This window comes from Puntigrus tetrazona, unplaced genomic scaffold (genome assembly GCF_018831695.1).
Source record: "Puntigrus tetrazona isolate hp1 unplaced genomic scaffold, ASM1883169v1 S000001004, whole genome shotgun sequence".
Taxonomy (NCBI): domain Eukaryota; kingdom Metazoa; phylum Chordata; class Actinopteri; order Cypriniformes; family Cyprinidae; genus Puntigrus; species Puntigrus tetrazona.
In genome coordinates, this window is record NW_025048599.1 from 28,423 (window position 1) to 43,099 (window position 14,677).

The 14,677-nt window shown below is 38.5% G+C and overlaps 17 pseudogenes; all 17 read left to right on the forward strand.

Annotated features, from left to right (window-relative positions):
• The first annotated feature begins 164 nt into the window (after positions 1–164).
• Positions 165–284, forward strand: LOC122340403 (annotated as a pseudogene).
• Positions 285–1,745: 1,461 nt separating this feature from the next.
• LOC122340384 lies at positions 1,746–1,864 on the forward strand (annotated as a pseudogene).
• Positions 1,865–2,941: 1,077 nt separating this feature from the next.
• LOC122340385 lies at positions 2,942–3,059 on the forward strand (annotated as a pseudogene).
• A 277-nt stretch (positions 3,060–3,336) lies between these two features.
• Positions 3,337–3,456, forward strand: LOC122340370 (annotated as a pseudogene).
• A 274-nt stretch (positions 3,457–3,730) lies between these two features.
• On the forward strand, positions 3,731–3,849 carry LOC122340408 (annotated as a pseudogene).
• A 278-nt stretch (positions 3,850–4,127) lies between these two features.
• Positions 4,128–4,246, forward strand: LOC122340375 (annotated as a pseudogene).
• Positions 4,247–4,524: 278 nt separating this feature from the next.
• Positions 4,525–4,641, forward strand: LOC122340390 (annotated as a pseudogene).
• A 1,473-nt stretch (positions 4,642–6,114) lies between these two features.
• LOC122340372 lies at positions 6,115–6,234 on the forward strand (annotated as a pseudogene).
• A 273-nt stretch (positions 6,235–6,507) lies between these two features.
• Positions 6,508–6,627, forward strand: LOC122340387 (annotated as a pseudogene).
• A 669-nt stretch (positions 6,628–7,296) lies between these two features.
• On the forward strand, positions 7,297–7,415 carry LOC122340376 (annotated as a pseudogene).
• Positions 7,416–8,086: 671 nt separating this feature from the next.
• Positions 8,087–8,204, forward strand: LOC122340402 (annotated as a pseudogene).
• A 274-nt stretch (positions 8,205–8,478) lies between these two features.
• LOC122340388 lies at positions 8,479–8,596 on the forward strand (annotated as a pseudogene).
• A 678-nt stretch (positions 8,597–9,274) lies between these two features.
• On the forward strand, positions 9,275–9,393 carry LOC122340392 (annotated as a pseudogene).
• Positions 9,394–9,673: 280 nt separating this feature from the next.
• On the forward strand, positions 9,674–9,794 carry LOC122340382 (annotated as a pseudogene).
• A 278-nt stretch (positions 9,795–10,072) lies between these two features.
• Positions 10,073–10,187, forward strand: LOC122340396 (annotated as a pseudogene).
• Positions 10,188–10,462: 275 nt separating this feature from the next.
• On the forward strand, positions 10,463–10,579 carry LOC122340400 (annotated as a pseudogene).
• Positions 10,580–10,859: 280 nt separating this feature from the next.
• On the forward strand, positions 10,860–10,978 carry LOC122340373 (annotated as a pseudogene).
• The last annotated feature ends 3,699 nt before the right edge of the window (positions 10,979–14,677 follow it).

Consider the following 14,677-nt stretch of genomic DNA (forward strand, 5'->3'; position numbering starts at 1 on the left):
CTGTTCTTTAAACAGAGTTTGACTGTTTTTAACTACTTAACTAATGCTCTTATCTTTAATGTAGCTCATTTTGAAGTATTTTTTTGTATTTCATTCATTACTTATCTAGTATAATGGCACTTTAGTGTGCCTCACCTTAAAATAGGGGCTTTTTGCAGCAGCTGGTTTACGGCCATACCACCCTGTTCACGCCTGATCTCGCCTGATCTCAGAAGCTACTGAGAGTTGGGCCTAGTTAGTACTTGGATGGGAGATCTGCCTAGGAATACCAGGTGCTGTAAGTTTTTGAGTTTTTTCACTACTTATCTAATACACTGGCTCTTAGTGTGGCAAAGCTTTGACCAGCTCTTTGCTTTCCTTACTGCTTATTTAATTCAATTGCCTTTAAAGTAGCTGTTCTTTAAAACAGAGTTTGACTGTTTTTAACTACTTAACTAATGCTCTTATCTTTAATGTAGCTCATTTTGAAGCATTTTTTTGTATTTTTGCATTCATTACTTATCTAGTATAATGGCACTTAGTGTGCCTCACCCAAAAATAGGGGCTTTTTGCAGCAGCTTTCGCTTACGGCCATCCCACCCTGTTCACGCCTGATCTCGCCTGATCTCAGAAGCTGGCAGAGTTGGGCCTAGTTAGTACTTGGATGGATGAGACTGCCTAGGAATACCAGGTGCTGTAAGTTTTGAGTTTTTTCACTACTTATCTAATACACTGGCCCTTAGTGTGGCCAAAGTTTGACCAGCTCTTTGCTTTCCCTTACTGCTTATTTAATCTCAATTGCCTTTAAAGTAGCTGTTCTTTAAACAGAGTTTGACTGTTTTTAACTACTTAACTAATGCTCTTATCTTTAATGTAGCTCATTTTGAAGCATTTTTTTGCATTTCATTCATTACTTATCTAGTATAATGGCACTTAGTGTGCCTCACCCAAAAATAGGGCTTTTTGCAGCAGCTTTCACACGGCCATACCACACCCTGTTCACGCCTGATCTCGCCTGATCCTCAGAAGCCAAGCAGAGTTGGGTCTAGTTAGTACTTGGATGGGAGACTGCCTAGAATACCAGGTGCTGTAAGTTTTGAGTTTTTCACTACTTATCTAATACACTGGCCCTTAGTGTGGCCAAAGTTTGACCAGCTCTTTGCTTTCCTCTACTGCTTATTTAATTCAATTGCCTTTAAAGTAGCTGTTCTTTAAACAGAGTTTGACTGTTTTTAACTACTTAACTAATGCTCTTATCTTTAATGTAGCTCATTTTGAAGCATTTTTTTTGTATTTCATTCATTACTTATCTAGTATAATGGCACTTAGTGTGCCTCACCTTAAAATAGGGGCTTTTGCAGCAGCTTTCGCCACGGCCATACTAATTCTGTTCACGCCTGATCTCGCCTTGATCTCAGAAGCTAAGCAGAGCTGGGCCCAGTTAGTACTTGGATGGGAGACTGCCTAGAACACCAGGTGCTGTAAGTTTTTGAGTTTTTTCACTACTTATCTAATACACTGGCCCTTAGTGTACAAAGTTTGACCAGCCTTTGCTTTCCTTTACTGCTTATTTAATCTCAATTGCCTTTAAAGTAGCTGTTCTTTTTTTAAAAACAGAGTTTGACTGTTTTTAACTACTTAACTAATGCTCTTATCTTTAATGTAGCTCATTTTGAAGTATTTTTTTGTATTTCATTCATTACTTATCTAGTATAAATGGCACTTAGTGTGCCTCACCTTAAAATAGGGTTTTTTGCAGCAGCTTTCAGCACGGCCATACCACCCTGTTCACGCCTGATCTCGCCTGATCTCAGAAGCTAAGCAGAGTTGGGCCTAGTTAGTACTTGGATGGGAGACTGCCTAGGAATACCAGGTGCTGTAAGTTCTTTGAGTTTTTTCACTACTTATCTAATACACTGGTTCTTAGTGTGGCCAAAGTTTGACCAGCCTTTGCTTTCCTTACTGCTTATTTAATTCAATTGCCTTTTAAAGTAGCTGTTCTTTAAACAGAGTTTGACTGTTTTTAACTACTTAACTAATGCTCTTATCTTTAATGTAGCTCATTTTGAAGTATTTTTTTTTTTTTTTTTGTATTTCATTCATTACTTATCTAGTATAATGGCACTTAGTGTGCCTCACCCCAAAATAGGGGCTTTTGCAGCAGCTTTCACGCCATACTAAATTCTGTTCACGCCTGATCTCGTCTGATCTCAGAAGCTACAGAGTTGGGCCTGAAGTTAGTACTTGGATGGGAGACTGCCTAGGAAATGTACTCAGGTGCTGTAAGTTTTGAGTTTTTTCACTACTTCTATCTAATACACTGGCCCTTTAGTGTGGCCAAAGTTTGACCAGCTCTTTTGCTTTCCCTTACTGCTTATTTAATTCAATTGCCTTTAAAGTAGCTGTTCTTAAAAAGAGTTTGACTGTTTTTAACTACTTAACTAATGCTCTTATCTTTAATGTAGCTCATTTTGAAGTATTTTTTTTGTATTTCATTCATTATTTATCTAGTATAATGGCACTTAGTGTGCCTCACCTTAAAATAGGGGCTTTTGCAGCAGCTTTCGCCACGGCCATACCACACCTGTTCACGCCTGATCTCGCTCTGATCTCTGAAGCTACAGAGTTGGGCCTAGTTAGTACTTGGATGGGAGACTGCCTAGGAATACCAGGTGCTGTAAGTTTTGAGTTTTTCACTACTTCTATCTAATACACTGGCCCTTAGTGTGGCCAAAGTTTGACCAGCCTTTTGCTTTCCTTTACTGCTTATTTAATTCAATTGCCTTTAAAGTAGCTGTTCTTTAAAACAGAGTTTGACTGTTTTTAACTACTTAACTAATGCCTTATCTTTAATGTAGCTCATTTTGAAGCATTTTTTTTTTTTTTGTATTTCATTCATTACTTATCTAGTATAATGGCACTTAGTGTGCCTCACCTTAAAATAGGGGCTTTGCAGCAGCTTGCTTACGGCCATACCACCCTGTTCACGCCTGATCCGCCTGATCTCAGAAGCCAAGCAGAGTTGGGCCTAGTTAGTACTTGGATGGGAGACTGCCTAGAAATACCAGGTGCTGTAAGTTTTTGAGTTTTTCACTACTTATCTAATACACTGGCCCTTTAGTGTGGCCAAAGTTTGACCAGCTCTTTGCTTTCCCTTACTGCTTATTTAATTCAATTGCCTTTAAAGTAGCTGTTCTTTAAACAGAGTTTGACTGTTTTTAACTACTTAACTAATGCTCTTATCTTTAATGTAGCTCATTTTGAAGTATTTTTTTTGTATTTCATTCATTACTTATCTAGTATAATGGCACTTAGTGTGCCTCACCTTAAAATAGGGCTTTTTGCAGCAGCTTTCGCTTTCACGGCCATACCACCCTGTTCACGCCTGATCTCGTCTTGATCTCAGAAGCTAAGCAGAGTTGGGCCTAGTTAGTACTTGGATGGGAGACTGCCTAGGAATACCAGGTGCTGTAAGTTTTGAGTTTTTTCACTACTTATCTAATACACTGGCTCTTAGTGTGGCCAAAGTTTGACCAGCTCTTTGCTTTCTCTTTACTGCTTATTTAATTCAATTGCCTTTAAAGTAGCTGTGTCTTTAAACAGAGTTTGACTGTTTTTAACTACTTAACTAATGCTCTTATCTTTAATGTAGCTCATTTTGAAGTTTTTTTTTGTATTTCATTCATTACTTATCTAGTATAATGGCACTTAGTGTGCCTCACCTTAAAAATAGGGGCTTTTTGCAGCAGCTTTCTACGGCCATACCACCCTGTTCACGCCTGATCTCGTCTGATCTCAGAAGCTAAGCAGAGTTGGGCCTAGTTAGTACTTGGATGGGAGACTGCCTAGGAATACCAGGTGCTGTAAGTTTTTGAGTTTTTTCTACTACTTATCTAATACACTGGCCCTTAGTGTGGCCAAAGTTTGACTCAGCTTCTTTGCTTTCCCTTACTGCTTATTTAATCTTTAATTGCCTTTAAAGTAGCTGTTCTTTAAACAGAGTTTGACTGTTTTTAACTACTTAACTAATGCTCTTATCTTTAATGTAGCTCATTTTGAAGTTTTTTTTTGTATTTCATTCATTACTTATCTAGTATAATGGCACTTAGTGTGCCTCACCTTAAAATAGGGGCTTTTTGCAGCAGCTTTCACACGGCCATACCACCCTGTTCACGCCTGATCTCGCCTGATCTCAGAAGCTAAGCAGAGTTGGGCCTAGTTAGTACTTGGATGGGAGACTGCCTAGGAATACCAGGTGCTGTAAGTTTTTGAGTTTTTTCACTACTTATCTAATACACTGGTTCTTAGTGTGGCCAAAGTTTGACCAGCTCTTTGCTTTCTCCTCTACTGCTTATTTAATTCAATTGCCTTTAAAGTAGCTGTTCTTTAAACAGAGTTTGACTGTTTTTAACTACTTAACTAATGCTCTTATCTTTAATGTAGCTCATTTTGAAGTATTTTTTTGTATTTCATTCATTACTTATCTAGTATAATGGCACTTAGTGTGCCTCACCTAAAATAGGGGGCTTTTTGCAGCAGCTTTCTGCTCACGGCCATACCACCCTGTTCACGCCTGATCTCGCCTGATCTCAGAAGCTACAGAGTTGGGCCTAGTTAGTACTTGGATGGGAGACTGCCTAGGAATACCAGGTGCTGTAAGTTTTGAGTTTTTTCACTACTTATCTAATACACTGGCCCTTTAGTGTGGCCAAAGTTTGACCAGCTCTTTTGCTTTCCCTTACTGCTTATTTAATTCAATTGCCTTTAAAGTAGCTGTTCTTTAAACAGAGTTTGACTGTTTTTAACTACTTAACTAATGCTCTTATCTTTAATGTAGCTCATTTTGAAGTATTTTTTTTTTTTTAAGTATTTCATTCATTACTTATCTAGTATAATGGCACTTTAGTGTGCCTCACCTTAAAATAGGGGGCTTTTGCAGCAGCTTTCGCCACGGCCATACCACCTGTTCACGCCCTGATCTCGTCTGATCTCAGAAGCTGGCAGAGTTGGGCCTAGTTAGTACTTGGATGGGAGACTGCCTAGGAATACCAGGTGCTGTAAGTTTTTGAGTTTTTTTCACTACTTATCTAATAATACACTGGCCCTTAGTGTGGCCAAAGTTTGACCAGCTCTTTGCTTTCCTCTTACTGCTTATTTAATTCAATTGCCTTTAAAGTAGCTGTTCTTTAAACAGAGTTTGACTGTTTTTAACTACTTAACTAATGCTCTTATCTTTAATGTAGCTCATTTTGAAGTATTTTTTGTATTTCATTCATTACTTATCTAGTATAATGGCACTTTAGTGTGCCTCACCTTAAAATAGGGGCTTTTTGCAGCAGCTTTTGCCACGGCCATACCACCCTGTTCACGCCTGATCTCGCCTGATCTCAGAAGCTAAGCAGAGTTGGGCCTAGTTAGTACTTTGGATGGGAGACTGCCTAGAATACCAGGTGCTGTAAGTTTTTGAGTTTTTTCACTACTTATCTAATACACTGGCCCTTAGTGTGGCCAAAGTTTGACCAGCTCTTTGCTTTCCTTACTGCTTATTTAATTCAATTGCCTTTAAAGTAGCTGTTCTTTAAACAGAGTTTGACTGTTTTTAACTACTTAACTAATGCTCTTATCTTTAATGTAGCTCATTTTGAAGCATTTTTTTTTGTATTTCATTCATTACTTATCTAGTATAATGGCACTTAGTGTGCCTCACCTTAAAATAGGGGCTTTTTTGCAGCAGCTTTCATTGCCACGCCATACCACCCTGCTCACGCCTGATTCTCGCCTGATCTCAGAAGCTAAGCAGAGTTGGGCCTAGTTAGTACTTGATGGGAGACTGCCTAGGAATACCAGGTGCTGTAAGTTTTGAGTTTTTTTCACTACTTATCTAATACACTGGCTCCTTAGTGTGGCCAAAGTTTGACCAGCTCTTTGCTTTCCTTACTGCTTATTTAATTCAATTGCCTTTAAAGTAGCTGTTCTTTAAACAGAGTTTGACTGTTTTTAACTACTTAACTAATGCTCTTATCTTTAATGTAGCTCATTTTGAAGTATTTTTTTGTATTTCATTCATTACTTATCTAGTATAATGGCACTTTAGTGTGCCTCACCTTAAAATAGGGGCTTTTTGCAGCAGCTTTCGCTTACGGCCATACCACCCTGTTCACGCCTTGATCTCGCCTGATCTCAGAAGCTAAGCAGAGTTGGGCCTAGTTAGTACTTGGATGGGAGACTGCCTAGGAATACCAGGTGCTGTAAGTTTTTGAGTTTTTTCACTACTTATCTAATACACTGGCCCTTAGTGTGGCCAAAGTTTGACCAGCTCTTGCTTTCCTTACTGCTTATTTAATTCAATTGCCTTTAAAGTAGCTGTTCTTTAAACAGAGTTTGACTGTTTTTAACTACTTAACTAATGCTCTTATCTTTAATGTAGCTCATTTTGAAGTATTTTTTTTTTGTATTTCATTCATTACTTATCTAGTATAATGGCAATTTAGTGTGCCTCACCTTAAAATAGGGGCTTTTTACAGCTTTCGCTACGGCCATACCACCCTGTTCACGCCTGATCTCGCCTGATCTCAGAAGCTAAGCAGAGTTGGGCCTAGTTAGTACTTGGATGGGAGACTGCCTAGGAAATACCAGGTGCTGTAAGTTTTTGAGTTTTTCACTACTTATCTAATACACTGGCCCTTAGTGTGGCCAAAGTTTGACCAGCTCTCTTTGCTTTCCCTTACTGCTTATTTAATTCAATTGCCTTTAAAGTAGCTGTTCTTTAAAACAGAGTTTGACTGTTTTTAACTACTTAACTAATGCTCTTATCTTTAATGTAGCTCATTTTGAAGTATTTTTTTTTGTATTTCATTCATTACTTATCTAGTATAATGGCACTTAGTGTGCCTCACCTTAAAATAGGGGCTTTTTGCAGCAGCTTTTGCTTACGGCCATACCACCCCTGTTCACGCCTGATCTCGCCTGATCTCAGAAGCTACAGAGTTGGGCCTAGTTAGTACTTTGGATGGGAGACTGCCTAGAATACCAGGTGCTGTAAGTTTTTGAGTTTTTTCACTACTTCATCTAATACACTGGCCCCAGTGTGGCCAAAGCTCTGACCAGCTCTTTGCTTTCCTTACTGCTTATTTAATTCAATTGCCTTTAAAGTAGCTGTTCTTTAAACAGAGTTTGACTGTTTTTAACTACTTAACTAATGCTCTTATCTTTAATGTAGCTCATTTTAAAGTATTTTTTTGTATTTCATTCATTACTTATCTAGTATAATGGCACTTAGTGTGCCTCACCTTAAAATAGGGGCTTTTGCAGCAGCTTTCACACGGCCATACCACCCTGTTCACGCCTGATCTCGCCTGATCTCAGAAGCTAAGCAGAGTTGGGCCTAGTTAGTACTTGGATGGGAGACTGCCTAGGAATACCAGGTGCTGTAAGTTTTTGAGTTTTTTCACTACTTATCTAATACACTGGCCCCTTAGTGTGGCCAAAGTTTGACCAGCTCTTTGCTTTCCTTACTGCTTATTTAATTCAATTGCCTTTAAAGTAGCTGTTCTTTAAACAGAGTTTGACTGTTTTTAACTACTTAACTAATGCTCTTATCTTTAATGTAGCTCATTTTGAAGTATTTTTTTTTTGTATTTCATTCATTACTTATCTAGTATAATGGCACTTTAGTGTGCCTCACCTTAAAATAGGGGCTTTTGCAGCAGCTTTCGCCACGGCCATACCACCTCTGTTCACGCCTGATCTCGCCTGATCTCAGAAGCTACAGAGAGTTGGGCCTAGTTAGTACTTGGATGGGAGACTGCCTAGGAATACCAGGTGCTGTAAGTTTTTGAGTTTTTTCACTACTTATCTAATACACTGGCCCTTAGTGTGGCCAAAGTTTGACCAGCTCTTTGCTTTCCTTACTGCTTATTTAATTCAATTGCCTTTAAAGTAGCTGTTCTTTAAACAGAGTTTGACTGTTTTTAACTACTTAACTAATGCTCTTATCTTTAATGTAGCTCATTTTGAAGTATTTTTTTGTATTTCATTCATTACTTATCTAGTATAATGGCACTTAGTGTGCCTCACCTTAAAATAGGGGCTTTTTGCAGCAGCTTACACCACGGCCATACCACCTCTGTTCACGCCTGATCTCGCCTGATCTCAGAAGCTAAGCAGAGTTGGGCCTAGTTAGTACTTGGATGGAGACTGCCTAGGAATACCAGGTGCTGTAAGTTTTTGAGTTTTTTCACTACTTATCTAATACACTGGCCCTTAGTGTGGCCAAAGTTTGACCAGCTCTTTGCTTTCCTTACTGCTTATTTAATTCAATTGCCTTTAAAGTAGCTGTTCTTTAAACAGAGTTTGACTGTTTTTAACTACTTAACTAATGCTCTTATCTTTAATGTAGCTCTATTTTGAAGTATTTTTTTTTGTATTTCATTCATTACTTATCTAGTATAATGGCACTTAGTGTGCCTCACCTTAAAATAGGGGCTTTTGCAGCAGCTTTCACACGGCCATACCACCCTGTTCACGCCTGATCTCGCCTGATCTCAGAAGCTAAGCAGAGTTGGGCCTAGTTAGTACTTGATGGGAGACTGCCTAGGAATACCAGGTGCTGTAAGTTTTTGAGTTTTTTCACTACTTATCTAATACACTGGTCTCTTAGTGTGGCCAAAGTTTGACCAGCTCTTTTGCTTTCCTTACTGCTTATTTAATTCAATTGCCTTTTTGTAAAGTAGCTGTTCTTAAACAGAGTTTGACTGTTTTTAACTACTTAACTAATGCTCTTATCTTTAATGTAGCTCATTTTGAAGTATTTTTTTTTTTTTGTATTTCATTCATTACTTATCTAGTATAATGGCACTTAGTGTGCCTCACCTTAAAATAGGGGCTTTTTGCAGCAGCTTTCACACGCCATACATACCACCCTGTTCACGCCTGATCTCGCCTGATCTCAGAAGCTGGCTAAGAGTTGGGCCTAGTTAGTACTTGGATGGGAGACTGCCTAGGAATACCAGGTGCTGTAAGTTTTGAGTTTTTTCACTACTTATCTAATACACTGGCCCTTAGTGTGGCCAAAGTTTGACCAGCTCTTTGCTTTCCCTTTACTGCTTATTTAATTCAATTGCCTTTAAAGTAGCTGTTCTTTAAACAGAGTTTGACTGTTTTAACTACTTAACTAATGCTCTTATCTTTAATGTAGCTCATTTTGAAGTATTTTTTTTGTATTTCATTCATTACTTATCTAGTATAATGGCACTTAGTGTGCCTCACCTTAAAATAGGGGCTTTTTGCAGCAGCTGCTTACGGCCATACCACCCTGTTCACGCCTGATCTCGCCTGATCTCAGAAGCTAAGCAGAGTTGGGCCTAGTTAGTACTTGGATGGGAGACTGCCTAGGAATACCAGGTGCTGTAAGTTTTTGAGTTTTTTCACTACTTATCTAATACACTGGCTCCTTAGTGTGGCCAAAGTTTGACCAGCTCTCTTTGCTTTCCCTTACTGCTTATTTAATTCAATTGCCTTTAAAGTAGCTGTTCTTTTAAACAGAGTTTGACTGTTTTTAACTACTTAACTAATGCTCTTATCTTTAATGTAGCTCATTTTGAAGTATTTTTTTTGTATTTCATTCATTACTTATCTAGTATAATGGCACTTTAGTGTGCCTCACCTTAAAAATAGGGGCTTTTTGCAGCAGCTTTCGCACGGCCATACCACCCTGTTCACGCCTCTGATCTCGTCTGATCTCAGAAGCTAAGCAGAGTTGGGCCTAGTTAGTACTTGGATGGGAGACTGCCTAGGAATACCAGGTGCTGTAAGTTTTGAGTTTTTTCACTACTTATCTAATACACTGGGCTCTTAGTGTGGCCAAAGTTTGACCAGCTCTTTGCTTTCCCTTACTGCTTATTTAATTCAATTGCCTTTAAAGTAGCTGTTCTTTAAACAGAGTTTGACTGTTTTTAACTACTTAACTAATGCTCTTATCTTTAATGTAGCTCATTTTGAAGTATTTTTTGTTTTGTATTTCATTCATTACTTATCTAGTATAATGGCACTTAGTGTGCCTCACCTTAAAATAGGGGCTTTTGCAGCAGCTTTGGCTTACGGCCATACCACCCTGTTCACGCCTGATCGCCTGATCTCAGAAGCTACAGAGTTGGGCCTAGTTAGTACTTGGATGGGAGACTGCCTAGGAATACCAGGTGCTGTAAGTTTTTGAGTTTTTTCACTACTTATCTAATACACTGGCCCTTAGTGTGGCCAAAGTTTGACCAGCTCTTTGCTTTCTCTTACTGCTTATTTAATTCAATTGCCTTTAAAGTAGCTGTTCTTTAAACAGAGTTTGACTGTTTTTAACTACTTAACTAATGCTCTTATCTTTAATGTAGCTCATTTTGAAGTATTTTTTTGTATTTCATTCATTACTTATCTAGTATAATGGCAATTTAGTGTGCCTCACCTTTAAAATAGGGGCTTTTTGCAGCAGCTTTCACACGGCCATACCACCCTGTTCACGCCTGATCTTGTCTGATCTCAGAAGCTACAGAGTTGGGCCTAGTTAGTACTTGGATGGGAGACTGCCTAGGAATACCAGGTGCTGTAAGTTTTTGAGTTTTTTCACTACTTATCTAATACACTGGCCCTTAGTGTGGCCAAAGTTTGACTCAGCTCTTTGCTTTCCCTTACTGCTTATTTAATTCAATTGCCTTTAAAGTAGCTGTTCTTTAAACAGAGTTTGACTGTTTTTAACTACTTAACTAATGCTCTTATCTTTAATGTAGCTCATTTTGAAGTATTTTTTTTTGTATTTCATTCATTACTTATCTAGTATAATGGCACTTCTAGTGTGCCTCACCTTAAAATAGGGGCTTTTTGCAGCAGCTTTCGCACACGGCCATACCACCCTGTTCACGCCTGATCTCGCCTGATCTCAGAAGCTAAGCAGAGTTGGGCCTAGTTAGTACTTGGATGGGAGACTGCCTAGGAATACCAGGTGCTGTAAGTTTTTGAGTTTTTTCACTACTTATCTAATACACTGGCCCTTAGTGTGGCCAAAGTTTGACCAGCTCTTTGCTTTCCTCACTGCTTATTTAATTCAATTGCCTTTAAAGTAGCTGTTCTTTAAACAGAGTTTGACTGTTTTAACTACTTAACTAATGCTCTTATCTTTAATGTAGCTCATTTTGAAGTATTTTTTTGTATTTCATTCATTACTTATCTAGTATAATGGCACTTAGTGTGCCTCACCTTAAAATAGGGGCTTTTGCAGCAGCTTTCTTACGGCCATACCACCCTGAGCGCCCTCTCTTGTGGAATCTCAGGAAGTGAGTTGAGCCTAGTGGCGAGGGAACAGGTGGAGATTGATGTGTTTGGAAGAGCTTGAACTACTTATCTAATACACTGGAAAAGTACGGCCAAATAAGCAGGATTTTTGCTTTCCCTTTACTGTTGTTTTAATCCTCAGGCAGCTTTTGCTGCCTTGGGATAAATATTTCTGTTTTGTATTTCTGAGAAGGTGGAAAATGCAGAAAAAGAACATGGAGAAGGAAAATCTGTGGAGATTGGACAAGAGGAATTTGAAGGAGAGCTTGAACAGTTTATTGTGGCGAACAAAGTAAGAGGGATTTTGCTTATGACAAGCATCTAACTGTACACGATGCATATTTGATAGATGGAGATGACAGAATTGGAGAAGGAAACAGATGGAATTGTTGAAGAAAGTAAAAGAAGAATTATGGCGTAACAAAGTAGTGGTTATTGAGAATGCAGATATAAAACGCCGCTAAGAGAATATGAGCTGACTATGCAGGAGGAGAAAGGAAAGGAGAAATTACTGGATGGACTAAATATAAAAAGAGCAGAATCATGGCAAGAGAAATAAGCAGCACAGAGTTGGTGGTTTGCTCTGGGTCTGCCCCACATATATCCAGGACGATGAAATATTGAAAAAGCTGACGGAATGGGGAGTGATGGCGGTTTCAAGAATTAAAAGGAGAATGTGGCCAGGAACTGATATCGCGGATGGAACAAGATTTTTGAAAGTGAAGTTCACAGACACCGCAAATCGTTGCCATATTCCACAAAGTTTGACACAGTGGAGGTGCTGAGCACTTTCGAGTAATACATGATAGACAGGTGAAAGTGTGTCGTTTGTGCATTCAGCCTGGGCATGTTGTGAGAGACTGTCCGAGCTTCAAGTGTTTCAGGTGTGCCAAACAAGGACATTATGCACGGAATGTAATGAAGGGATCTGCAACGTGTGCAAGATGGGAACTGGATTTTGTGTGTGCGAAACTGTGGTGAGATTGAAGAAGAGGGAAGTGATGAGAAGTGGACGGATCTGTATGAGGTGGAAGAGGAAGAGGAGAATGAGGAGGGGGAAGATTCTGTGGCCGTGGAGGAGGTGAGAAGAGACAATGGGAGCAGAAAAGAAGACACAGCAGAACAGAGAGGCTCTGAGGAGGAGACCTGTCCAAAGGACGTGATCTCGGGTCAGAGAGAGGAGAGAGAAGAGAAAGGACCGAGGATCAAGAAGAGAGGAAGACAGCAAAGTGGTATTGCGAGCCAAGAAGGCAGTAATGCCAAAAGTCAAGGCATGGCGTTTCAGGTGAGGGAGAAGGTCAGTGGAGAAGGGGGAAAGAATGTGGTGCAAGAGACTCCAGAATCAAATGGAGGAGAGGAAATGGACACATGAGGAGAAGATCATGCAGAGGAAAAGAAAGAAGAAAGAGATGGAGATAGGGGGAAAAGTAAGACTTTGAGTATATTTAAATGCATTATAGAACCTTAACTGCAATATTCGCTATGTGGGGTACAATGAACATTGCATGCTTAAATAGTAATGGACTAAGAGAATCAAAAAAGGTTGAGAAGGTGATTGGTATGTTGAAAGCAGATATAATTTGTTTACAAGAGACACATTGACAGAGGGAATTATGGAAAATATTAAAAATTATGGGAAGAAGATATTTTAGTTAATCATGGACTCAAAAAGCATGTGGTGTTGCAATTTTGATAAAAAGAGAAAACTGAAATGTGTAAAGCAAATATATAAAGATGATAAGGGAGATTGTTAGTTATAGAATTTGTGTTTTGTAATGAATTGTTTAGATTGATAAATATATATGCACCAAATGTAGAGGCTGAAAGAAAGGAACTTTTAAAGAAACAAAGCCATTATGTAAAGGTAAAATGTATAGTGGTTGGAGATTTCAATGTGTGGTGCACAAGATTAGATGCTTCAAGCACTGCTAATTTTAAATCGGATGTGTCTAGGAAATATCTAAATGAGTGGATGCAAAGTGATGAAATGGTAGATGTTTGGAGAGAAGAAAACCCATTTGAGAGAGAGTTTTCTAGAAGGCAAATGGTAATGGGAAGCTTAAAACAAAGCAGGATAGATTTGTGTTTAGTTAAAAGAGAAATATTAAATTATGTTAAAATGTGAAATACAGTTTTTAGGCATAAGTGATCATGCAGCTATAAAAGTAAAGATAGGTATAAATCTGGGAGAAAGAGGAGGGGGAGTGTGGTGTTTGAATTCATCCATATTAACTGAAGAGGCTTATAAGGAAAATATTAGAAAATGCATAAGTTATGAAATGGAAACCCTTTGTTTGATGAAAATGTGTGTGAGTGGTGGAAGGAATGAAAGAAAAATTAAAAGAAGAAGCATTAGGTATTCAAAGCAAAGGGACTTATGATGAGGAAAAGTAGAATAGAAGCACTGAAAAGGCATTGGAGAAAGAAGCAAAAAATAGAAAGTAATCCTGAGTACGGCAAAGAATGTTATTGTCAGATAAAACAGAAATGGACGAGTATGAAATAGAAAAAGTGAGGGTGCAAAAGTAAGAAGTAGAGCACAGTATGCGGTTGAGGGAGAGAGGAGTACAAAAATTCTTTTCTGAATCTAGAAAAAGAAAGCAGAAGAGAAATCATATAATGGAATTGGAGAATGGAAAAGGTGTAAAGGTAACTGATTATGTGGAAATAATAGGAGTGGTGGAGGCATTTTATGCGGGATTGTTTAAGAAAAAAGGTGTAAAACAAGAGTGCGTGAGATGAAGTTTTAGATACGCTGAGTGCTAAGTTAAAAGAGGGCGATAAAAATATGTGTGATAGAGAAATAAGCATAGAAGAAATAAAAGAAGCAATAAAACAAACAAAACCAAATAAAAGCCCAGGATCGATGGGTTAACACACGAGTTTTATAAGACGCTCATCGAGGTTTTAGCGCCCATTTTATGGAAGCTATATAAAACTATGGAAGAGAGAGCGGAAGTGCCAGAATCATTGACTTTAGGGGTAATCAATATCTTGTATAAAAATAAAGGTAGTCGGCTTGGTTGGAAAATTACAGGCCTTTGAGCCTTTTAAATACAGATTATAAGATACTGACAAAAGTACTGGCAAATAGAATAAAAGAGATAGTGGGGAGTATAATATCACCAAGTCAAGCATATAGTATACCAGGCAGGGATATTTCAGATACAGTGCACAATAAGAGATGTTGTGGACAAAATGGGAAAAAGGATGGGGAGGGGGTTTGATTTTAAGTATGGATTTAAATAAGGCATTTGATAGGGTAGAGCACAGTTTTATAGAGCAAGTAATGAGAAGATTCGGTTTCGGGGAGAGGATTTAAGATGGATAAAGTTGTTGTATAGTAATTCAAAAAGTTGTGTAAAGATTAATGGTGTTTTAA